Genomic DNA, 26133 nt, shown 5'->3' on the forward strand with positions numbered 1-26133 from the left:
CATCAGACCAGAGACTCCATATTAAGAGCCAAGAGCAGATCCATGCAGAATGAAACTGCCTGGGAGGATATGGAAAGTATAATGAGTACTGAGGTTTAAAAAATATCCAAATGGCTAATTGAAACCAATGTTCCAAATAAATAACAGACGAAGTGATGGGAATGCTAAAAGCTGAGGAGCACAGTCCCTGAAAGAAACAGATGCTGTGAGCAGCAGGGAGACGCCAGCGTAACTGGCACAAATGTGACTGTGAATAATGCTCTTCCGTGACCCTTAAAGCCTATCATACAAGTTGGAAATTGTATTCAAGATAATCAGAAAATTTTCATCTCTAAAGTTTTAAGGAACAAGAAGGATGCCAAGGCTAAAATGGGGCATAATAAATGAGATTAGAGCATTCTACAGAATGACATAGATGTATTAATTCTTCAATTAAGAAAACGGATTAATATGTCTAACAAGAAGCATGCACTCATTTGTTAATTTATTTAACAATATCTATAGAGGACCTACTATGTGCTAGGCACTGCTATGCAGGGGATATAAAGGGAAAAGGCATATACAAACTTCCTTTCAGGGAACTTATATCTTTAAAAGGGAAAAGAGGGTTGCGTGGGTGGCTCAGTGCTTAGGTGTCTGCCTTCAGCTCAGGGCGTGATCCTGGAGCCCTGGGATGGAGTCTTACATTAGGCTCCCTGAATGGAGCCTGTTTCTCCCTCTGCTATGTCTCTGCCTCTTTCTCTCTCTGTGTCTCTCATGAATAAATAAATAAAATCTTTAAAAATAAATAAATAAAAGGGAAAAGTTACATGAACCAACAAATTAAAGAAACGTAATAACTGACAGCTTATTGAAGAAAAATTTAAAAGTGGCATGATGGAGAGTTCCTGGGGCTCAGACAATAAAAGCCTCCTTGAGAAAAGGACATTTATGCCATAACCTAGAAGAGAAAAAGGAGTCAACTTTATGAAGGCTGAGGGAAAATATTTCCAGGAAGTTGATGTTGCTGAGACATAAGCAGGGAGGAGAAGAGTCGGGATGAGTCTGGTGATACAGGCAAAGGTTGATCATATGGAGCCAAATAGCTGTATCAATAAACTTGTTTATTAGTGTACTTGGAAGCTACAGTAAGGATTTTGAATTTTTATTTAAAAATATCACTTTACTGTTGTGTGGAAAATTGAATAAGCAGGACTCAGAAGACAGATCAAAGTAGTGGCATTATAAAAAATAGAGATAACATTACTTGATGACTAAGACAATGGGTTGTTTCAATTGTCAAATCAATAATCATAAGATAATTAAAACTAAGATGGATTTTTAAATAGGTCATATTTGTTTAGTTTCTTGCAAATATCAAGTACAAATGTGTGATTACACTAGTTATACTCATCAAGGAAATTTTAAAAGCAGTCTGTATATTTGAATTAATGTCTTCCATTTCATGAGCTATGTCCAACTTAATGAACACAAATACTTCCAACTACTAGCAGAAAGAGGCTTGTCAAAAAGAATAACTGGAGGCAAAAGGCAACTGAAAACAGACAGTACTTCATTATTATTACTCCGATGAAAAATGTAAATAAAGGAAGAAATACAGTAAACTTTTTCATGAAAAATGATCATATATTAAATTAAGTAATTAGCCATGTGAGTCCCTGGTATGTCTAAAATGTCAAGGTATCATGACAGATGCTTTCAAAAATACCACTGGATATAATTATCAAAATAATTTAGAAATTAATTATATCTGTTTTATCACTGATAAAATTGAGATTCCAAGGGCTAAGAATTTCATGGTTTTGACTCCAAGTCCAATAAATGTTCTTTGTTCTATAACATTACATTGATGCCTAACATCTTAATATTCATCCCCTCTTCACATTTACTTTAGATGTGTTGAACCAATACACATATATGTATGAGCCATATTTATTTAGAAATTGGAATACATATACAAGTGACTCAGTTCCTTCCTTCCCAAATGAGTAGGAATAATAGTCTCGCCAATTAAAAACAATTAAATTAGGGGTACCTGGGTTGCTCAATGTTTGAGTGTCTGCCTTTGCCTCTGGTCATGATCCCAGAATCCTGGGGTAGAGTTCCTCATTGGGCTCCCTGCAGGGAGCCTTCTCCCTCTGCCTATGTCTCTGCCTCTTTCTGTGTCTCTCATGAATAAATAAATAAAATCTTTTTAAAACTTAAATTAGATATCATTAGTGGTAAAAGTGTCTTTTATTCTTATATTTTAAAAAATGTATCTGTAAGAATCTGGAAATAGACAAAATGTAACTGATACACTGTACATTTTTTTACAAACAAAATTAATAAATAAAAATTCTATTTGCACTCATCCCATAGAAAATATCTAGATTTATAATCTCAAAGGCACTATTCTCAGTCTGAAGAGGAATATGAAAACTAATAAGGTATATATTTTACCTTAGAGGAGTTAGGAATTTATAAAAATTGGCAACACTAAAATAAATAATGTGAAAAGAAAAAAAAATCATATCTGAATTGCTATAAAAGGAAAAACATGGAAAAGATAGCATTTGAGAGATGTAGGCAACCATAGATTAAATGAAGAGTTTGTGCAGAGATGAAGAGGTATGAAAGAACATAGAAAATGGCAGTTCAGTGATGGTGTAGATCATATGAGAGAAATTAGTAAAAAAGAACCCTATAAAGGGTAGTGTAAAAGACAGTACACAGTTTGAATCAGCCATTTGCTACTCCCCAGACGCTGAGAGGACATAGTTCTAATAGGAGAGATTTGTTGAAAGATTTTAACCTGTCACGTCTTTTAGCTTTTATCTCTGATTTCCAATTCTAAGTTTCAGTTGGAGTTGTGATAAATATTTAATTAAAATTTACATTAGGAAACTTTAAGTAACTGAGGAGTTTAAGTATTTAAAGTCTAAATAATTAAGGATGCCTTAAATAAAAAATGAAAGCAACCAAGATAGCCATAATCTAGTTGTAATTCATAAAACATGTCATGAAATCATGAGGATAGAAGCAGAAATAATCAAGTGTAAGAGAGAATCCTTGTCAGCCTCTCGCCTCCTTAACATTTCCAAGATGGTTTTATTCCGGTGATTTGACCTTAAAATGTAATACTAATTGTTCCACTAATTAAACAGATATATTTGCAGCTTCCATTACTATTCTCAGTGAAAAGGAGATAATTAAAAATGATATTTGTACCTTTGAGGGACAGGGTAGTTTAGGATACCCTTCCATCTTATGAGGTTCAGGATCTAATTTAATGAAGTCTATGTGGGGAAAATGGGGGACATTTTGAAAGTGTTTCATGATTTAGCACTTCTGGGACATATATGCAAAAATGCAGGAAGGAAAATACCTAAACTTATCTCAAATTTAGTGAGAAACATCCACATATAGCAATCCAATTAATGGGCACACACTGAGAATAATTAAATAGCTGTTTTCGGCATTGCTGTCACTTAGATATTTTAAACAAAGTTTGAGTGAAAAAAGCTGTTTTGAGTAGACGAGTGAAAAATACCCAGCATTTTTAGATAGAGAGCTGATAACCATGAAGAAATGTGTGTGAGTGTGTGTGTGTGTGTGAGTGTGTGTGTGTGTGTGTGTATACTGGATTCCAATATTTGATATATAGATATAGATATATATCTCCAATATCTTAAATAAATAAGTGAACTTTGGGCTAGAGATGAACTCTCACTCAAGGTAGATTCATTCTGTTAAATTATAAGTCAATGTCATAATATTTCTAGATCCTAAAAGAAGTTAATCAAGAGAGTGATAAACATACAATAGTGTTGGTTACTGACCAAAGTCATAGAGCACTTTATTCCTCTTCTACATTCATACAATGCTGGGTAAGAACACATGCTCTGATGTCAGAAAGAACTGGCTATGAAATTTTATGCCAAGACTTTTATTTTTTTTTTAATTTTTTTATTTATTTATGATAGTCACAGAGAGAAAGAGAGGCAGAGACATAGGCTGAGGGAGAAGCAGGCTCCATGCACCGAGAGCCCGACATGGGATTCAATCCCGGGTCTCCAGGATCATGCCCTGGGCCAAAGACAGGCGCTAAACTGCTGCGCCACCCAGGGATCCCTATGCCAAGACTTTTAGTTGTGAAACTTTCAAGAACCTCATTAGTACATATGAATCTTGTCATTCCTAATTTATAAAGTGAAAAAAAAAAAAAACACTGCATCATGTGTTGTGAGGATGAAATGAAATACAGGGAAAAAATGTTTAAGATAATACCTGATAGAAAATCAATGTTCAATGGTAATGGTGAGAAGAAAAAGTTGATAGAGCTTATTCAAAGTTAGTGATGATAAAGAACAAAATGACTTTATTTGTATCTAAGTTAGATTCTAGATTTTCAATAAACTTGTTACACAAGTTAAAACAATTTTATTAACTAAAGGCTAAATTTCTAAATTATTTATCCTTGAGCATCTGTTTCACCCACACACTTTAAAGTAATTAGTCATTTCACTCAAAGTTGTAATGTGCATTAATGATTTATGATTCTTTGATGAATACCTGTTTTCCGCATGCAACTGTCTCTATGAGATATCGTTGTATGAATTTTTGTTGTTATGAATGTATAAATAATGGCTAACAAGCAGGTAACAGGTAATTACTAGCTAGCTAGCTAGGAATTACAACTACTTGAATAATTTGATCAGAACTCCAAAATACAAAGATGGCAATTTGATAGCCAGAGGGATATAATATCTGCACTTACTTTAATTTTCTATGAGTTGCTATTACCAGAGGCTAAAATGTAATTAAACTAAAGATGTTTTACTCAGAATAAAGCACTTATATGATAAACCTACTATACCATTTTTCCTTGGAAACATTTGTAATCTAACAGAGATGGAGATTTCCTATTAAAAATATATCAATACTCTGATTTAAAAAAAATAAAGATGTTTTACAGGTTTGATAGTTTGATCCCTATACTGACTCTTTCCTACCATTTTAGTTGCTACAAAATGGTAAAACTAACAATACAGAAGTTCGAATATGTTTCCTAGAGCCAATAATCCATCTTTTTAAAAACTTCTTTTATAATGTCATTTCTTGAAAAGTTACATATAAGTACCTAACTAAAGAGTATAATATTCACACAAAAAAAGTTAAAGTGAAGTAACAGCAGTATTTTAGAAAAAGCATGGGATTTGGGATAAAACTACTCTAACATTTTGTTTCTATTTGTCCCAATATTTTTAAAGGATTTCTTCCTTAATTTTCTCACCACTGCCTTTACTTTGGATAACTTTAATTTATAAATTAAATCATTTACATTTTCTATAATGCTGAAATGTGTTACCTTTTCCAAATTAAAAATAGCCTTGAGTTTACTACCAGTTTTTGAGAGTAATTTAAGAAAAGGATTTTAGTGGCACTTATAAGCAAACATTTAGACCCCTTTTCCTTCTCATTATCCTGGAAAAAAATAGCCTTCATCTTATCAAGAACAAACAAGCAAACAAACAAAAATCTACCCATTTGTGCTCTGTATCATATGACACCTCCAGAACATTTTTTACTCTTCCTGCATTACTCATTTCTCTTATTCTATATAATAATTTATATCATTACAAAAATATACTCTTAATCTCTAAGGGTGAAAAACAAAAAATAAAGTAAAACCGCATCCTGACCCTACATTTCACTTCTAACTGCCCTCACACTTCCCTCTTCCTTATCTGAATTTCTTGAAGGCATTGTCTACACAACCTATTTTTATTTTCCTACTTTATATTTAATATCATAAACAAGTTTGTCTAGGGTTCTGCCCAAATTTTATCACTGAAATGACCTATGTATTACCAAATCTATTCTATGTCTTCAACATACTCATTTGACAAATATTTACTCTACACCTACTGTATGTAAAGAACTCTTCCAGAGATGGAACATATAGCAGATAGCAGTACAGAAAACAGTCAAATATTTCTTGCTTTCAGGAAGCTTATATTCAGATGATGAATAGCACTATGAAAAATAAATAGCTCAAGAGGGTGGCGGAATGCCAGGAAAGATACAATTTTAAATAGGGTCGTGTGGAAGACCCCACTGAGAAAGTGAGATTTAAGTGAAGATATGAGCATATCAGAGATTGAGCAATCCAAATATCCCAGGGAAGAACTTTCCAAGAAAAGTGAATGCAAAAATCCTAAGCAGGCACTTATGACACTTTGAGAACAAGCAAGCATTTGCTGTGGCAAGAGAAGCTATGGGAAATAAAAAGTGAGGTCATCAAGGTAAAAGTGTTAAATCAACAATAAGTAAATTAATAAGTAATAATAAGTAAACTAGGCAATTTTACTCTGATTGAAACAGAACCAGTGCAGGGTTCTGAGCTGAGGGATGACACCTATCTGACTTAAATTTTTTAAGTATTATTTTGCCTACTTATTTCTAATGGACTATGGGAGGCCAAAAATGGAAGCATGGAATCTTTTGGGTAGAAGTGGCAATGATTGATGCACCAGGAGAGCGTACTTAGAATACAGGTGGCTGCAATGGAGATGGAAGGAAGTAGTTGCATCATGGATATTTTGAGGTAGAGTTGATCATGACTTGCTGATATAAAAGGTGATTAAAAATGAGGACACAAGGATGATTTCAAGGATTCATTCTTAATAACCAGAAAAGAAGAATTGTTATTTGTGAAGACTGGAAGGAGCAGACTTTAGAAAAAGATAGCAGTTCAACTATGGAGATAATATGCATAAGAAGCATTTAGAAATCCAAGTGGAAATACTGTAGAGGCACTTGCATATGTTAAGCTGGAACTCAGGGCAGAAAGTCCAAGCTGGCGATATAACTTTGGGAATCATCAAAAGAGTATTCAAATCCACAAGATTGCATAAAATGATCAAAAAACTTTGAACAAAAAGCTTGACTGCAGATCAGAAGTCTGAGAAAAAACAAAAAGGTCACTGAGGAAGAATCACCACTGAAGTAGAGGAAAAGCAAGAGAGGAGCGTTCTACAGGCAATTTGCAGAATGTGTTTCAATGAAGAAATAAAAATTAACTGTGTCAATTTCTGTTAATATGTTCAATAATACAAAAACTGAAAAATAGTGTCCATTTATTATAAAGGTAGAGACTGATTGGAAATGATCCGGGAGAGAATGAAGAAAAGGAAATTGGATATAATGAACATCAAAAAATTCTTCTGAGAATTTCCTGAGAAGAAAAGCAGAAAAGCTTTGAATGTATGCTGTACACTGACCATTCCCTTCTTGAAATAATCTGTTTTCAGGGCTTGTACAAAGCCATCTTCTTCTGTTTTCCACCTCCTTTATTAATACTTGGAGGATTCTTTTCAATTTCCTGTTAGTTCCTGCTCCTCTGCATGAAATTTAAATAGTGAGTTTCTCAGATCACAATCCTGGGTTGTCTTTTCTCTGACTTTGAACTGTTGTGTCCTTTGAGGGAACTCATCAAATCTCAGGGATTTAAGTGCCTTTTTGGTAGGTGAATCCCAGATGAAACTCCAGTTTAGAACTCTTCACGAACTTTAGACATAGATATGTATCTTCCTTTTCTATATACCTATATGATCATTTTTGTGATGACACAAATATACTCTGGAACTCAAATACAAGAGGCCTCAAAGACTACTTTTTTCTTCTTTCTACTATATGTTTTCTCCTTTGAATCTTTTGTTTCTTATCAAGAGAATTTTAGAGATCATTTGTAATTTGTAATTTCTTCTTTTCCCACATAACAACATCCAATAAATCAGTAAATCTTGTCCATTTCAACTAAAATTTATATCAGATCTTTCTTTCATTTTTATATTATCCTAGTTCAGGCAGTGCAACACAACTTTTTCCCCATTTTCATCCTTGTCCCCCTACAGTATATTTTCTAGAACAAGAAGAATATCTTCAAAGATTAAATCATATTGCCCATCTGTCCTGCATACAATTATTCAATGTGTCCCTTATCGTTGCCTGAAGATGTGAACCTACATTAGTATGGGTTGTTCTCACTAAATTCTGCTATGTTTCAGCCACCTGGGTATTATTTTTAGGTTCTTCAACCTTTTCTGCTGCTTCTTTTGCAGGGCCTTTGTTCATTCTGACTGGCCTGTTCTCCTCGGTCCAACTCCATTGGCACTGCTCCTACTCCACTCTTCTCATACTAAACTTTGACTCGTCTTATGCATCACTGCATTAGGGAGATATGTTACCTGAGTATCTAAATAACCTAGGTTCTACATCCCCTACCTTATTCTCTATGCTAGCCCCTTCCATTCTTTCATTCACAGAAGATATTCACCCTTAACAATCCTTTTTTTTTTCTTTCAGTTTGCTTAATACACACACATAGATATATGTAATTGTATTTGACGGTCCCTCAACTACATTGCAACAACCATGAAGGCAAGGACTTTAATCCTCTCCTTTACCATCATATCCTCTAGCAAGGTACATAGAATAGTCATAATAAGTGTTGGTTGAATGAATGAATGAGTGATTAAAGGACTATTATAGGCAGGTCATGGTGAGACTGCAGGAGTGAGTAGAATGTGTCTCTTAAGGAACTTCATTAATAAGAGGGGGGGCTACAAATAACTATGAGGCAAAATACCTTAAGTGGCCCATAGAAGTATAAACTATTAGGTAGAAATGTATAATAATATGAGCCAATTTTTTTTAAGTTCTTAGTATGTAAGTCAAAGTGTTAACTTCCTTATAAACAATTTAATACAAGTATTTGAAATACGGTGCTTTTGCTGAGTGAAATAAGTCAATCGGAGAAGGACAAACATTATATGTTCTCAGTCATTTGGGGAATATAAATAATAGTGAAAGGGAATAGAAGGGAAGGGAGAAGAAATGGGTAGGAAATATCAGAAAGGGAGACAGAAGATAAAGACTCCTAACTCTGGGAAACGAACTAGGGGTGGTGGAAGGGGAGGAGGGCGGGGGGTGGGGGTGAATGGGTGACAGGCACTGAGGGGGGCACTTGACGGGATGAGCACTGGGTGTTATTCTGTATGTTGGCAAATTGAACACCAATAAAAAATAAATTTATTATTTAAAAAAAGAAATATGGTGCGTAAACATATCTATTGCACAGTTGAAGAAAATAAGTCTATGAGGATCCTATAGCTGTTAAAAAATGAAAACAGGATTTGACCCTATGCCTCCTTTTTCCAGAGTTTTCATTCATAACCATAAATCATAAAGCAACTTAGTCATTCACAAATTATATTTAAATATTTTATATTTTCTTCTGGTACATGTTTTTTATTTCACTTATGTTAAACTATGGTTTTCAAAAACCATCTTTGTGAAAACAAAAAAATAAATGCTCACTCAGAGAATGGAAACCACGGAATTAGAACTATGAGCCTTCTTTAATGAGGCAATCAGCTTTAATCAAAATGAAATCTTGAAAAAAATCTCTTGCTCCTAAATGTCTGTTTGTTAGAGTATCATGTTGAATTTAACTTTGCTGTGTTAATAGGAAAACTGGAGGTCAGAATTTAGGGAATTAAAGTTTCAATTAGTTCATTAATCAGATTGGGCTAATGGTCTGAAAAAATTATGTAATTTTACCAGGTTATACATTTATCATATCATTTTATATCCTCTTTCTTGTGTGTCCTAACATTTATTGTAAAGAGATATAGATTTCCCTGTCAACTTGTTTTACTTAGGGAACATGTCATTATTCATCTGACATCTATCACAAGTGACCTAAATGTTTATATGGATTTCCAGTTTGTGAAAAATGCTTAAATAATTACATGAGGTTATAAATCATGGTAAGTGTGAGAGAGAGTGGGAAGTCAGAACCTGCAATTATACTTAACAATTTAATAGAAATTGACTTTTATTGAAGGTATTAATTTCTCATTGTTTTTTTCTTTATATATCTGTTATACAAAAAATAATCTTTATTTTGCACCCTATAACAATCAGAGGGACCTATTGTATTTTAGCAAACACATTCCTTGTCACTATATTTTATGTGGTATTTAATAAGTGTGTTTTTGCCAATTACCTAACCTAAAATTTGGATAGTATTAATATGATCTAAAAGTTGAGATAAACTATTAGGATAATTAGGATACCTCAGCAGTAACATTTCATGGATCAATAAAACCAACATAGGCTCTGAGAAAAAAAGAATACAGAAGAGAGGATTTGAGGAAAGGAGAATAAAGAACAAAATTAGGAATTTGTATTATTTAGTGAGATATTTTTAGGAAAGAAAATGAATAAAAAGCATAATTATGAAACAAATTGGGAAACCAAGATTTAAGTCCAGACATTCTGCTTCCAGAAATACTATTTACTACTATACTGTAGAGACTAGTAAAAAGTATTGCTGTTATCTTCAAATTACTTCACATAAGAAATTATATATTTCAACAAAGCATAAATAAAATCTAATATATATATCATATAAGTAGAGCCTTGACAACGTATCTCTATCACTTCTGTGAAGACACTGGCCTCAGATATAAAATATCTATTTTCCTACTTCTATATTTATGCTATACATCTAACCTTCCTACTCTCCAAAAAAGTAAAAAATAATGACAGAAATACACTGTACAACAGAATTTATTTTGAAAAGGATGCCACTTTTTTTTTTTTCCTTTTTGGATTTGTTGACATCATGCTGATTAAAGAAGCCCTCAGATGTAGACATTTTTATTAAGTTTTCTATTAAGTTTATACCACTTTTTAAATGTAGTATTCTCTAAGTACCAAGACTCTGAGATCATGACCTGTGCTGAAATCAAGAGTCAGATGCTCAACTGACTGTGCCACACAAGTGACATTATATATTAAATAGCAGGTGAGGGGATCTCTGGGTGGCTCAGTAATTGAACATCTGCCTTTGGCCCAGGGCATGATACTGGAGACCTGGAATTGAGTCCCACATCAGTCTCCCTGCATGGAGCCTACTTCTCCCTCTGCCTGTGTCTCTGCCTCTCTCTTTCTGTGTCTCTCATGAATAAATAAATAAAATATTTAAAACAAAAGAGACATTCAGAAGTTTTTATATAGTTAACCAGAGCCATAAATGGGATTCCAGTACATAACTTTAGATCTTCATCTTAACATTAGTGCCTCTCCTAATTTCTCTTATTGAAAAAAAAGAAAACCAACATAATTTGAAGTTTATAGTTTCCTATTTACCATACATTCAACCTAGCCTGCAGAAACCTCCAACTCATGTCTGATTTTGCATTATCTATTCCTTGTCGGCTTTTCATATTTAATTTATGAACTATACAATACCACAGAATAATGTGATATCCATTAAGTCACAATATGAGAGGTAGATTATTGAGAGAGGAAATTTACAACAGAAGACAAAGATGCAAACCATACATACAAATATTATACCAAGTACTGAAAATTATAAATATAGTTCCCATTGGCTAAATATACTCTGGCAAAATATAAAGATTGATTTCAGCAAGTGTGTAAACATTTCCATATATGTATGCATATGTGTGTGTGGAATGTGTACCAGAAGGTTAGAATGAGGCAATTCCTGATTTAGCTTCAATGGAAGCATTAATTTAGCAGACATTAAGATATTTAAAAGAATGTATGATAGATTAAGCTTCTTATAGGAATCATTTTCAAAAGAAATGTAGGGGAATCTGTTTTGTGACTCTTAGACTCTTCAGACACAGCAAATATATAAAAAGGGGACAGAGAGGAAAGAAAGAGATTGATTAAATTATTTCCTTTGAGAGAACCCTTGTAGATCCTTGGGTGCCCAGATTTCCCTAGCTTTTCTGAGGGAATGGTGGAAGAATGATACCTTCTGGTGCTAGTTGAGTGATTCAGTGGGATCGCTCAGTTATGAAATTTGTTTCATGCAGTTGGCACGCACAAAGATTGGTGTCTGTTCATGTCTGAGAAAGCTAAAGTCAAAATGACACAGGAAAAAGATAAAACTGACATCTGTTGAGGAAATTCAGAGGGTGATAGAAGAGAGTGCATCTGTGTTAAGATAAGCCTACTTTCTGTGTTTCTCAGAGCAAAAACAAAAACAAAAAAAAACATCTGGTTCACCAAAGAGGACCATGGACTTTGGAGATTGAAAATAGTGTAATTTGGGACCGGTCAAGTAGGCGACCTGAGGAGTAAAGACTACCTTAGCAGAAGGAGGCTGGGGGTATCAAATGGCTAGAGACCAGTTCTGGCCAAGTGTCCCTTTAAAATACAAATGCACCCCCTGAGAAAATAAATTGTAGAAGAAACAGACCCAGCTGGAATCACTGAAAAGGCCTGTAGATTGACCATGATGCAGTCAGCCTGAAAATTAGGACCAGAGAGTACATAGCTGGTTTAAGACTGAGGTCAAGACCAATCTCTTTACCTCTTCTCTACCTCTGATCTTAGTGAAAGCTAAAATAGCAGCAAATAAAGAGTTTAGAAGAATGAAGAAGATACAAGATGGAGAAACAGAAGAGTCCATTTCCACCCTCTCCTTTATTTACACAAGTTCCTGGCTAATAAATGCTAGGATGAGAGAGATGGAAGAACTTAACATTCAATTGCATTTAGTATTTTGATTAATAGCTGGGGCTTGGTATGCTAATTATAGAATTGAAACTGTGTCTCTAGTTTTATGGCTCAGTTGCATCCCTCCAAAATTCATATGTTGAATCCTACCGTCAGAGCTTCAAGATGTGACTATATTTAGGGATAAGTTCTTTAAAGAGGTTGTTGAGTTAAAATGAGTGCATTAGGATGGACTCTAATCTGATATGCTGATAACCTTATAAGCAGAGAAATTTTAAGCATGGAGAGACAGACGCCAGGCATGAATGTACACACAGAAAAGACTATATGAGGACACAGCAAAGAGATGACCATCTGCAAGCCAAGAAGGAAGCCTCAGAAGACATCAAACCTACCTATAATTTGATCTTGGGACTTCTAGACTTTAGAATTATGAAAAAAAATCTGTTGTTTAATCCATACAGTCTGTGACATTTTGTTATGGCTGCCCTAGCAAACTAATTTATCAAGTTAATGTGATCACAAAGGCTGAGTTTTCATCCTGGGTAAGATTCATGTTGAGGGTATCTTTCCTCTGGAATACATTCTGGAAAGTATTTATTAGAATTTGTTAGTATATCCCACAGTGGAAATGAAAAGAAATCTGTGGCTTTCTTAAAACTTAACATGTATTTGGATATTTCGCTTTTTGCATATGGCTACCATACTTCCTGAATCAAAAAATAAATATCCAAATGGAGAGAATGAAACAACAGAACATATGAAATAATGCCTAGGGTAGATAATAAAAACACAGAAATATTTGTCCCATTTCTTAAATACAAGCTTACACCTTTTCAATATCTGTGGTAGGGAAAAGACAGATCTGTCCAACATGTCTGGCAGAGTAAGCATACTAAAGGGACAAAAAATTGGAAAAAACATAAAAAATATATTGATTTTCAAAGAAATTACTATTTTAAAAATTTTAAAAGGCGAATTTCAGAATTTTATTGAATGCTTTATTCTATGGATTTATTTTAAACTGCATAAAGTAGAGAAGGAAATAATAGTTTTTCAAATAATTTAAGATTCTAAAATTATGCAATAAGGCAGATCCTGAAGTATAATGATCATATACAATAAGTCATAAAAAATTAGTGGACAGCAATACAAAGCTAAGGAACAACGGGAAAAATGATACTATATCATATCCATATTCTCAGTGTATTTATTGTGATTTTTTGAGCATATTTCCTACTTTCTTATAATTGGAGAGCACTAACTCAGCTGCCACCAGAGGGCTGTTCACTGCTGAGGCTACGCAGTACAGTATGGTAGGCCACGCCACTTGTGGCTTTTGGGCATTTGAAATATAGCTAGTAAGACTGAAAAACTGAATTTTATTTTATTTTTAATTTATTTATTTTTATTTATTTATTCATGAGAGACACAGAGAGAGGCAGAGGGAGGCAGAGGGAGAAGCAGGCTCCCTGCAAGGAGCCCGATATGGGACTTGATGCCAGATCCCGGGATCACACTCTGAGCCGAAGGCAGATACCCAAGCACTGAGCCACTCAAGCATCCCTGAAAAACTGAATTTTATTTTATTTTATTATTTTTAAAAAACTGAATTTTAAATTTTATTTCATTGTCACTAATTTTAATTTCAACCTAGAAATAGGTAGCATGAAATATTAAATACAATTTTAGGGATGCCTGGGTGCCTCAGTGGCTGAGTGTCTGTGTTTGACTCAGGGCATGATCCTGGAATTCGGGATCAAGTCCCATATTGGGCTCCTTGCAGGGAGCCTACTTCTCTCTCTGCCTCTCCCTGTGAGAGTCACGAATAAATAAATAAAATCATAATAAATAAATAAATAAATAAATAAATAAATAAATAAATAAATAAAATTTTATTCCATTAAATACAATTTTATTGTTTTGGTATTACATTTTGACTGTCGCATCATGTAAGATGCAGTTTTGTAGTGAAAGTGTTAGAAGCATGAATTGAATGTGTTTATTTGAATATTTTATGCAGACGGTAAGAATTACAGTGAAATCTAAGTAAATAACAACTGCTAATTCATTGAAATACTCTACTTATTATTGTAATTATAAGAAAATTTTTTTCAAGCCTATTAAAAAGTCAACTTTTCCCATTGAAAATTTAATGTTAAATATGAATTGTGGTATATGCATAAAATAAATTTAGATTTTGAGACTTAACTGAAAAATATAAAGCAAAATACATTACTGATATCTTATAATACTGTTGAAATGTTAATAGGTTAGAAATATTAGTTGAATGTAATTAAATTCATTTTGTCTTTTTCTTTTACCTTTTTTATGTGGCTATAAGGAAATATAAAAGTGTACGTGTGTGTGAGTGTGTGTGTATACATACCACCGTGAGAAACTTTAGTGACTTAAGGCACCGGAAACAGTAAATTTAAGTCAAGTAATTTTAGACTCGGAATAACGTCTACTGTTCCATTATCAAATGACCTCAAGGTCCTGCAATACTAAGGAATCCTTTCAAGTTCACAGACTGGAGGCTGTACCCAGATTTACCAACTTCTAGTCTAGTTTCTTTCCAGAACAATACTTGTACAAAGGCAATTTTATTCTTGATAATCTCCAACTCTCTCTACTTTGCAATCTTAATTTTTGTTTTTTTCTTACTTAAACATCTGCCTCAGGAAAGAGTCAACTGGCTTTCTGTTATGTTGATAGACTGGAAAGATAAGTATTTACTTGGACATTCAACATAAGTATGGGAACACAAAATCTGGAGGCTCATGTTACTTAGGGAAACTCTAAACAGTACTTATTACATTTTCTGTAGGAAAGAAGGATATATCCCAATGCAACAAAGTTGCTTTCTAGTTAGATCAACAATATGATGTTTTAATTTGAACTTTTTTCCAGGAAAGTACACTGGGTATGATGAAACTATTGCCTTTCCTAATGAGGGTTTTATACTTCTTTTACCTTAAGCTGGTTTATAGCTACAGATTCCTTCTTGGATTTTCCAATAACAGTCAGTAGTACCTGATCTCATAAAAAAAATAACTCAGCCTGTAACAGCAGATGATTTTATTGTTTGTTTCACTCTGTAGATATATAGTAGAGAAAGGAATATCCTCTGCTGGTATCTCACATGGTTAATTTGTAAGACATTTGTCTGTTAAATATTTGATATAGTTTACTGGGACTAATTTTCATCCTAATATCTACTTATTGAATCCTGTGTTCAATGGAATCCTTTTTTAGAATTAACAAACAAGCACTTACATTAGGTAATCAAATAAATATGAGTCTCCACCTAAATACCGTGAAAAGTTGAGATATTTTCATTTCCAATAATACCCCTATTATTCATAACATGCTTGAAATTGCCTTCCAAGTCATTTTTAACAAACAATAAGGGTGATGAGGCTTCTCCTGCTGCTGCTGCTGCTGCTGCTGATAATAGTAATAATAGCTAACACTTTATATAATGCTTACTCTCTGTCAGACACTATTCAAAATGCTGTATGTATATTAACTAACTTAATAACTGATATCATCATTTTATGAACATGTCGTTTCTAATCAAGGACAGTGTACTTCCACAATTTTCACTTACGTTTCTCACCCAAGTTGATTCTCCATGAAGTCTAGCCTTTTCTAAAGGTAAAAAATCTATTCTACAGATCTGCAAATTTGAGGATAACTAAGGCTGGGGATCATAGTGGATTTAGCACAGGCTTTAAAAGCAAAAACTCTATGCATTCAGACTTGGTCCTGCTATTTTCTAATGTGACCTTGGGCTTCACTTTTTTTTTTTTTTTTTTTTTTTATTAAATCAGGGCTCTAGTTAGCTCAAATAGGATGTGTGAGTGAATTATACAAATAAACCCCTTCCTCTGGGTGATGCAGCAGGGCATCAGTCTCAGGGCTTAACCAGAGGTGCATAGCCTCCACTTGCCACTTAGCCTGAGTATCCTTGTACAAAGCAGGCCTGCATCGCTTATTTCTATTTCTTGCTTGGTAAATAGAGATGATGATACAATTTATGGGATGTTGTAAGGATTCCATGTGATAAGGTATATGCAAACACTTTGTCAACTGTGACACATACATAACTAACTTATAACATTCAGTCATTTGTTCGATACTTGGCCCTTATAAAATAGGAAATTCTGGGGTTGCAGGAATAAAAGGACATAGTCACTGTCTTTGGGGAGTTGCAAATTATAAAATTACATAACTATGAAACAATTCAGAATTTGTTTTCTAGTTTTTATATAGTAGAGAAAATATTTATACTGCTCATATCTTTTAGGTTGGACGGATATGTGCTATTCTTTTAAGTAAACAATACATCTTTCTTAAAGTCATCACTAGTAACAGGGAGTAGTGTTTTTTGCTGGTCATTTTGAATTTGTCATGAACCAGAAGGTCTGGAGTGATGTTAACAGCACTGAATTAAAAGTGGTAGGGGACCAGAAACTGAATTGTGAATGTTGGTCACTAGTAGCATCTAGAAATTACCCTGTTGTACCAGTTATTAGCCATTTGTCATACAGTGAGTCTTGAAAGGGATGAGGCAGGTCAGGAGTCAGGAAAGCAGTGAAGATAATCTTGGCCCAATGAGAGTGGCTATTTATTTACCAATCAGTACTATTTCAACATTTTAAAAACCTATACAGCCATAGTAGACTAATGTAGTTTTATACCATAGATATATCGCCCTTCTAACCTAAAACTACTCTGCATCCTTCATTACTCAAGTCAGGTGCCAAGTATTGTGAGAGTTTTCCTGCAAAAGTATACTCTTTCACTTCCCGCATGAGCTGTATTTTCTTAATTATAATATTTCATGAATTATTTTTATTTTAATGGAACATTCCCTCATATTTTCATATATTAGACAGGAAGCTGAATTCAGGGACTGTAATATCAGAGCCTAACTCAGTGTCTGCTATAAAGTGCTCAGTAATATTCTTGTTGAACAAAATTGGAAGGATAGTAAATAAATTAATAAATAAATGTACCATAATAATCTCAAATGGGGCTTTGATCTAACAAAAATTCAGTTTAATTAAATAACATTAGCAATTTGTCTGCCTCATTCATACTCAGTTAATTACATAACTGAAGGAAGATCAGGCTAAGTAATAATAAACTTATTGTCACATGAAGCCAAACTGTTTATTCATACCTTATAGAATCATTTCCCAAAATCTATCCTGTGGAAGAGTAGGTCCTAAATAAGCTTAAAAGGAATTATTTGCACAAACAAAATAATTCAACTTAAATTCGTTTAACTTAGTGTTTCTGGAGCTTTTGAGACCCCCAAATTGACCCTGTGTGACCACCATCATCATACAACTCTAACATTGAGGAAAAAAAAAATTTAAATCATATGAAGGAACTTTTTCTAAATTGCCTCTAATTATTTCTGGATATCTGTGAATTTGACTTAAAAAGTCCAGGGATTTTAATTCTGTGATGTTATTTTCAAATGGCATGGTAAACATGCCTATGAAGGTCCACAAGCATTGCCTCAGACTTTATTTTTCATACCAATACAGAGAATCAATAATATGATGTATGTTTCATTGCTTGTACTTTATGCTTGATTGAAGAAGCCCTTTGGAGGTCATATTGTGTAATTATTGAATCATTACTAAAGTCAAAATTACCTGTTCAATATACTTCTCATTGCAACAGAATTTATAAAATACTGGATTTTGTTTGTTAAACACCAACTTAATCAATTATCTTTTGTTATGTGCTCATCCTTAGGTGATGTACAGAATCGCCCTCTCTGGAGACAGTAAATGTTAGCATTTAAGAATTCTTAATGTGAATAAAATTCTATCACATGTATCTATACACAAATGAATGCTATATGGAACAATATTGAATCACCATGAGGAACTATCATAAAATGATGGCAAATTTTGTAACCTACCAGATGTACTTTGAAATACAAGAGATTCAAATAGTTATGAACAAAAAATGTTATTCATGATTTCATTACTTTATAAAAATTTAAGATGCGGGATCCCTGGGTGGCGCAGCGGTTTAGCGCCTGCCTTTGGCCCAGGGCACGATCCTGGAGACCCGGGATCGAATCCCACGTCGGGCTCCCGGTGCATGGAGCCTGCTTCTCCCTCTGCCTATGACTCTGCCTCTCTCTCTCTCTCTGTGTGACTATCATAAATAAATAAAAATTAAAAAAAAAATTAAAATGCTTGGTAGAAATTATGTTAACTGAAAATACTAGCCCATAGTTGGTTGAGACAACAAAGATAGTGAATAGACTTACATACTTTTTTTAAAAAATGAATTTGCAATTAAAAAGTAGCTTAGATAATATTATTTAATCAGCACAGAATATATTTTAACCTTATGTAGGAAATATGTATATTTGAGAGATCAATTTTGAACTTAATAATAGCCGGACAAGTATTTCTTGTTACTATTAATCTTGATACTGTAGATTTCTCTCATTCTTTGAGCCCCTGGGGATCCCTTTGATTTTAGGGAGTTCTTATACAACTTTGACTGAATATTACATTCTTTTAAAGTTTATATCTAGATATCAGTCTTGACAGTTATGGTGAAAGAGAATATGAAATATAAATTGCAAACAGTTCCTTTTTCAGAACAAGAAGCAAACCTGGAAGACATAGCATAGTTAATAGAGCTTTATAAAACCTGTGATTGGGACGCCTGGGTGGCTCAGCGGTTTAGCGTCTGCCTTCGGCTCAGGGCGTGACCCTGGGTCCCGGGATCAGGTCCCACATCGGGCTCCCTGCATGGAGCCTGCTTCTCCCTCTGCCTGTGTCTCTGTCTCTCTCTCTCTCACTCTCTCCCTCTCTCTCTTTGTGTGTCTCTCATGAATAAATAAATAAAATCTTTAAAAAAGTAAAACCTGCGATTAGTGAAAACTCAGGACGTGACACACAAACAGCTTTCATATCATCTAATAAGGACAGAAAGTCAAGATGCCCTTTTGTGTAAAAACTCTCATGGAGGATGGAAGTTAAAGATAATACAAGCATCTATATAAATTCGTTAAGCTATATTTGCTAAAGGAATTAATTCTGAAATCTTACAGCATTGACTTATGAAAAAATGTAAGCCCCTTAAAGACATATCCAGATTCAGCAGAACACCAGAGTAATAAGTGTCCAGCAAGTGGGTAGTTTTACACTTTATTGACCTATGGGCATTGGGTGGCAGATATGTATGAATGAATTAACACAGAGCCAGGACTCTGCCATGGGGTCATTATGGTAAGGAAAAAAGGAACTTGTAGTAGAAAATGAAACTTAAAAACCTGTAGCTAAAGAATAGATGGGAAGACCCAGAAAAAGATGTCATGGAGTAATCAGAAAGGTAGACAACTGACCATGCTTAAAGAGCATTCCACAAGTTGCCTTGTGGATACTAGAAGATTTCAACAGGATTCTTGGTAAACAAGAAGTAACATCACTGAAGCTGGTTAATATTAATGAATCAGAGCAAAGTTTTTATATATGGACAGTACATTTCACCCCATCATTATTAGGCCTCATAGGCTATCACTTACATCTACAAATTTTCTTTAAAAAAGAAGGAAGTAATCTAAATCCTGAAAGTTTGAGCTTCTGCCCCAAGAAATTTGAGTTAACACAAAAGAAACGTTTTTCCTACAAGAGACCGGCAAGTTTGTTCTATCGTTAGAAGGAAAGTATGAGCCAAATTAAAATGTTATACCAATATGAATTTTGTTTTCAATTGTATAGTTTTCATGCACTCTATTTTAAACCTACTATATGTTTTAGAAACTATTACCATTGGATATTTGATAATTATCTTCTATTCATAGTGGTTGCTTTATTTGAAAACAGTAATCTAAATCACAATCATTTTACTAGGATATTTCTGGATTCTCACAACTTTCATGAGATTGTAACATAAGGTTAATATAATTTGCCTTTCACTTTTTAAGACATATCAAAAAAGGGTTTATATAAATGGATTAAATATCTGCCTAAGAAAGAACACTTAGCAAATCATAAAGATTTTACTTTAAGCATTAAATATTTTTTAAAGAAACAATAAAATATTGGCTTAAGTAAGAACACTTAACAAAGATATGCATTGAAGATCTTTCTTTAAAGTAACAATCTATGATATTTTCCTTCTTTACTATAAGTCAAAATCATTATAATATCAATGCTATGGAGATTGATTCAATTCCTTAGAAAATAATGAAAATTTTATAATATAATCCCCATATCATTTTTAATAGTCTGATTTCTATGACTATTTCTTAGGTACATACATTCTTTCTCTTTGCATTTTCTTGCTCTACTTTGCTTTAAACCCATTGGCATCTGGTTTTAAAGTGATCTTCTTTATCAGAATCTGAATGTAATACTTCCAAAATACCTTTTTTCTCAAAAAGGACATCCATCAATAACTCTGGGTATTCTCTGTGTTGATGCATATAGTTAACTAACAACCAGAATAAAAGGACTATAAAACAGTGAGATGAGATAAATGAAATATTATTCCTAATATTCTACTTTATATCTAAAATCTCATTTCATATATTAAAACTATGGTCCAACTCTAAATACTATCAGTCATATGGCTTACTTTTAATTCATAAATGTTAAAATGTTTAGCAAGATAAAGTATTTTACTAGAAACGATTATGTTTGACTAAAGTTAAACAAAAGGAAATCAATAACATTGTGTTTCTGATATACAATGCCTTGCTCAGTTTACTAGGTTGTATTTCATAGTGAAATGTCTACTTCAGAAAAATTTAAAATGAAATGACAATTAGCCAGTTTACTGTCAAACACTCCCACAATTTCTGAACAGAATTTTGTTCTGGGGGATATATAAGAAGATTGGCAAATAAGTTTTAAGGATGGGAATGAAAAAGTAAATATAGTTAGTTATGGAAGAATTTAATTCTATCATCAAATAATATGGTAAAAAGCCTTAAATGTCTTATTGGCATGGACTATAAAACATAAATTTTACATCACAGAGAAAAATGCTATCAGGGAGTCCTTAATGGTTCTTTTAGAGACCAGGAGTTACTTAGGACATTTTAACTATTAAATTTCTTCACTATCTCTGCTGGTTTTGTAGGTACCAATTACAACAGTGAACTAGACAAGTTCATAAAGCTAGAAGTAAAAAATATATTTTTTAACCTCACACTAAAATTAAAAAGAAAAAGAAAATTTCCAGATGAAAGTAATGGTTTAGCACAGAATGAGATTTGAAGGGGAAAAAAAGTGATGTCAATAATAAAATAAAAAAGACATAAAGTACAAGATTAGAAGTTATTTTCAAACACTATATACCAATGAAATTCAACATCTCATTCTCTTAAAACTCAGTAAATTAAAATAACTAGCTGACTTTCTAAGTTTAAAATATGTAGTTTTTCTAATGTTTGAAACGGAGATTATTTTGAGATAACAATTCAAGTACAGTCTATGAATTTTCCCACAGTATGCACTCTCTAAAATTAATACTTACTTTAATATGAAATATATATATTGCATACTTTTTGAATTGTATTTAAAAAGCCTTGTCTATTGCCTTCACCAGGAAAATAACCCAATTGACCATGTCCAGCATTCCTATTACATTAAACTATGTACACCTAAGTTATCCAAATCAAAAGTGTTGATCTTCTCCTACTATATCACAGTCCCAACTCCAACGTTGAAATCATATGACTCACATTGACGATTATCAAATTAGAGGAAGAGTTTTATGATTAGAATGTTGAGGTAGGATTCCTTGTGCTTTATTACAAATGGATATATGAAGGTAAACCAAGAAAAACTGATGCCTAAGCAAAATTAGAAAAAAAAATATCATTACACAGATTGCTTGGATGTTATGCTTTATTTTTAAATTTGAACTGTATTATTTTAAATACTATTATAAATTTTTATAACACAACTGAGTTTATTTTCTTTAAATCTCATTTTTAAAACTGTATTCTAAGGAAAAGAGTATTCCCTGGAGAAATGTGGGAATGCACCTACAAAACATAAAATTTTACACTTTTATATGTGATCCTTGGATTCAAATTTATGTTGGATCACAACTTTTAAACTAATTCTACCTCATGCTTAAAGTATGTTTCTCACTCATTTTCTGTGGTTATTTCTTTCCACTGAAGCATTTTTATTCACTGAATGTCTGACTTTTACCTACAGAAATCCTAATACATTTTGATTTGCACAATTATGTGCCTGGTAATTGTGACTTTTTATTTATTTATTTATTTATTTATTTATTATTTACTGATAGAGAAAATGAGGCTCAGATCAGCAATTACAATCTCAATCTCAAAGATTTCACTTCTTAGTCTTTCCTTTGATAAACTACACTGGACCCCCTGATGACTTTATCTTTGTTCAGGTACTCTCCACTCACATTTATGTCAAAACACTTCCAAATGTAAGAAATGGAGTTCTACTCCAAAGTTGTTTTTCACTTAAATTATGTGAATCTAAAATGCTACAGGCCACTATATAACTGAATTTTATGGCAGTGCATTTTCAATACAATTTGAAAGTTCAATTCATTAACTACATTTTTATCACCAAAAAACCACACAGCTGATCCCAAAACAATGACAACCTCTTTGAGAAACTATGTAATAAAATATTTTCCCTCCTAACTTTAAAATACACTGTATTTTACAACGTATGTATCTTTGTTAAATTGAAAATAAGTGCCTATAAAATATTAACCTATATAAGAAAAATCACATAAAATTATAGAAGAAAAGGAAAAATCAAAACAGGATAAAATCTGTAAGAATTTGAAAAACTTAATCTATAATATAGAAATATTCATATATTTGGGTAATTGGAGCTAGTTGTGTGCTGCAGTTCCTAAACATACATGCCAAAGACAGTTTTGTGATTATCTACAGCTACATCATCTTTGTACAGTAAGAAAATGTGATATGTTGGAACACCTAAAATGAAGAATGTAATAATATGTCATACTTGAATAATTGACACTGATGGGTTAAATCATAATACTTTTTTTTTTAATAAACATCATTTAGAGGTAATGTTTTCTGTATTGGCAATTGCCATCTGAAAATCTCATTCCAATTTATAAATTAAGAACACATGATCAAATATTTATAGAAATAGAAAATAAATAGATTGTACTTTTATAATAAAAATCAAATGACAATGCTATGTTTCAATAAATAAATACGAGAAATTCCAAAGACCACAGTTAAAGAAAAATTACACCACTTACGTGTGAAGTAGAATGATTCAAGCTCTCATTAAAAAAGGTTTAATGAAACTTGAATGCAGGAAGAAGTTTAAAAACAAAGACTAATAAAGTAAAATGATATTGGAATGAGTTTCTTTGGGGGAAAGTTGAACATTAAAGAGGAAAAATTGAAAAGCATAGTAAATAGGGTTTTCAAAGAAGATATTTCCAAAATAAAGAAATTCAGAGGGAAAAGAAGAGTCAGTTTTGCTGATTTTAGATAGAAGTGAACATATTCAGTATGGGTTCTGGGAAGGGGAGTAATCTGTATATCAACGGCGTTTATTTAAATCAAGACCTAGTATTTTTAAGTTAAAACAGAACTATATTTGTTAGTGTGTTATCCACTACCTCTACTTAACCCTATTTAAATTATATATAAACCAATAAGGAAGCTAGCTTCTAACACAATGTAAAAGAGGCTCTATTGAGGAAAGCATGTTCATGTGTCCATATGCCTACTCTATCAATTATGGGCACACTATAAAACATAGCTAATGTCATTCAGGAGCCTTTAGTAAGTTTGCAATTAATTTTCATGATATTTTATAAAGAACACAGGTTAAACAGAAATTCTATGGAGAAAATAATCAGTCACTGGAAACCTAGAGTTTCATTAAAACATTAAATAAATTCAAAATAATAGATAATTCAATAATAATCACTGAGTACTCAGTATTTGAGTTATTAAGATGTGTACTACATGGAGACCTGGTTGTGACTTTTATACAGTATATTCATAATTTTTGTTCTCTTCAATTGGCTTTAATCTAGATACCATTGATATTAAATGGTGGCATGGTACAATGTGAAACAGCATGATTAGCATTTCATGCTAGGGCATGTCTTTCAGACTGTCAGAATTATGAATTTTACAGCCATTTAACTTAGCTTTTTACAGGGTATTTTTTTAGTTCAAATTTCTTTGTTTGTTTATAGTTTCAAGAATTACTTATCCAACTGAATTTATGTTGTCTAGGTAAAATATCATTTGGACATAATGCAGTGAGAAAAGTCAGGCCTAAATCAGGAAAGTTTTAAAAGAATACATATAAGGGTATATTTTTATATAATAAAACTTTTTGATCATATTATAAAACCAAAGCTTCCATTTTCTTAGGCCACTTTATTTCCTCTGTATTGTGTAGATATAGATTACACCAGAAATTACCTCTTTTGAGCTCCTTTTCCTGAAGAAAAAAATTCACACCCCATAAAACACTTCCTTTCCATTTTACTACAGTGAATTCATTGTTAGGCTTTTTTTCAGTCCTGAAACCAGATGGGCAATGCTAGAAAATCAAATTGAACCTGAAGGTACTATAAAATTCAATTTAAGATCAGCAAGTAGAATACTGAAAATAATAATTAAATACACAAATCTACTGGTAGCTTTGCACTACTGCCTTATAATGCAAAGCAACCCTATCTAAAGACACCAGCTTCATGAAACCATACTACATAAAGCAAATGAAGCATCATTTTATTTTGAGAGAGGAGATCATCTTTTTCCTCCACTTAAATATAAAATACTCTATTTCTACTCAGATAAGGAGGAAAAGCCATCTCACTGGAACATTCCATGAATCTAGTAGAAAAGATCACCACATGAGTCAAAGATGATAGTCTTTTGAATTTCTGCCATGCCATCTGCTTTAAGTCGTTGCAGAAGGGAATTAGAGCCATAAAATCATGTGGCTGGAAAACTCCAAAAGGAGGGGGTCAACCTAGAGAGATAAAGAAGCTCACAACATTTCTTTTTTTCTTTTCAATAGAAAGAGTCCTGATTCCTGAAGTACACAAAAATTTTAGAAATTGAAATTGGAAATTCAAGAAAATGTTTATTTCAAATTTAAAAGTGACACTGGCTAAGTTTGGTAAGATTCAAGATACTATGCTCTGGGCAGCTATCTTTAACAAAATATATAAAAATAATCTTCTATGCATATTTAATTTTCAATTTCAAAATACGGTATTTTATGGTAAATAATGTATCCTGTTTTGAGAAATGCATGGATTTAAAAGCATATTTGCATTCATGCTTCCATTCAAATTAACTACATTAGCAATAGAAATTATAGATTTTTGTACAGTGGAATTTGTCTAAAATCTTTACTTCTATTATCTTAGGGATTTTTTACAGTAATATACAATATACTATTATAAATGTCAAAATACAATCAGATTTATCTGTTACTACTGTCAGAAATCTTATTGATAGGACAGCTATAGATAGGCTACTTATTTTCAAAATATAAATGAATTGTTGAAATTTGTATT

The 26133-nt window shown here is 32.7% G+C and overlaps 1 protein-coding gene across 1 annotated transcript in view; it reads right to left on the reverse strand.

Annotated features, from left to right (window-relative positions):
• The window catches only part of CSMD3 (CUB and Sushi multiple domains 3), a 1170241-nt gene that overhangs the window by 723732 nt on the left and 420376 nt on the right, over nt 1-26133 (reverse strand). The window lies entirely within an intron of this gene.

This window comes from Canis lupus, chromosome 13 (assembly GCF_003254725.2).
Source record: "Canis lupus dingo isolate Sandy chromosome 13, ASM325472v2, whole genome shotgun sequence".
Taxonomy (NCBI): Eukaryota; Metazoa; Chordata; class Mammalia; order Carnivora; family Canidae; genus Canis; species Canis lupus.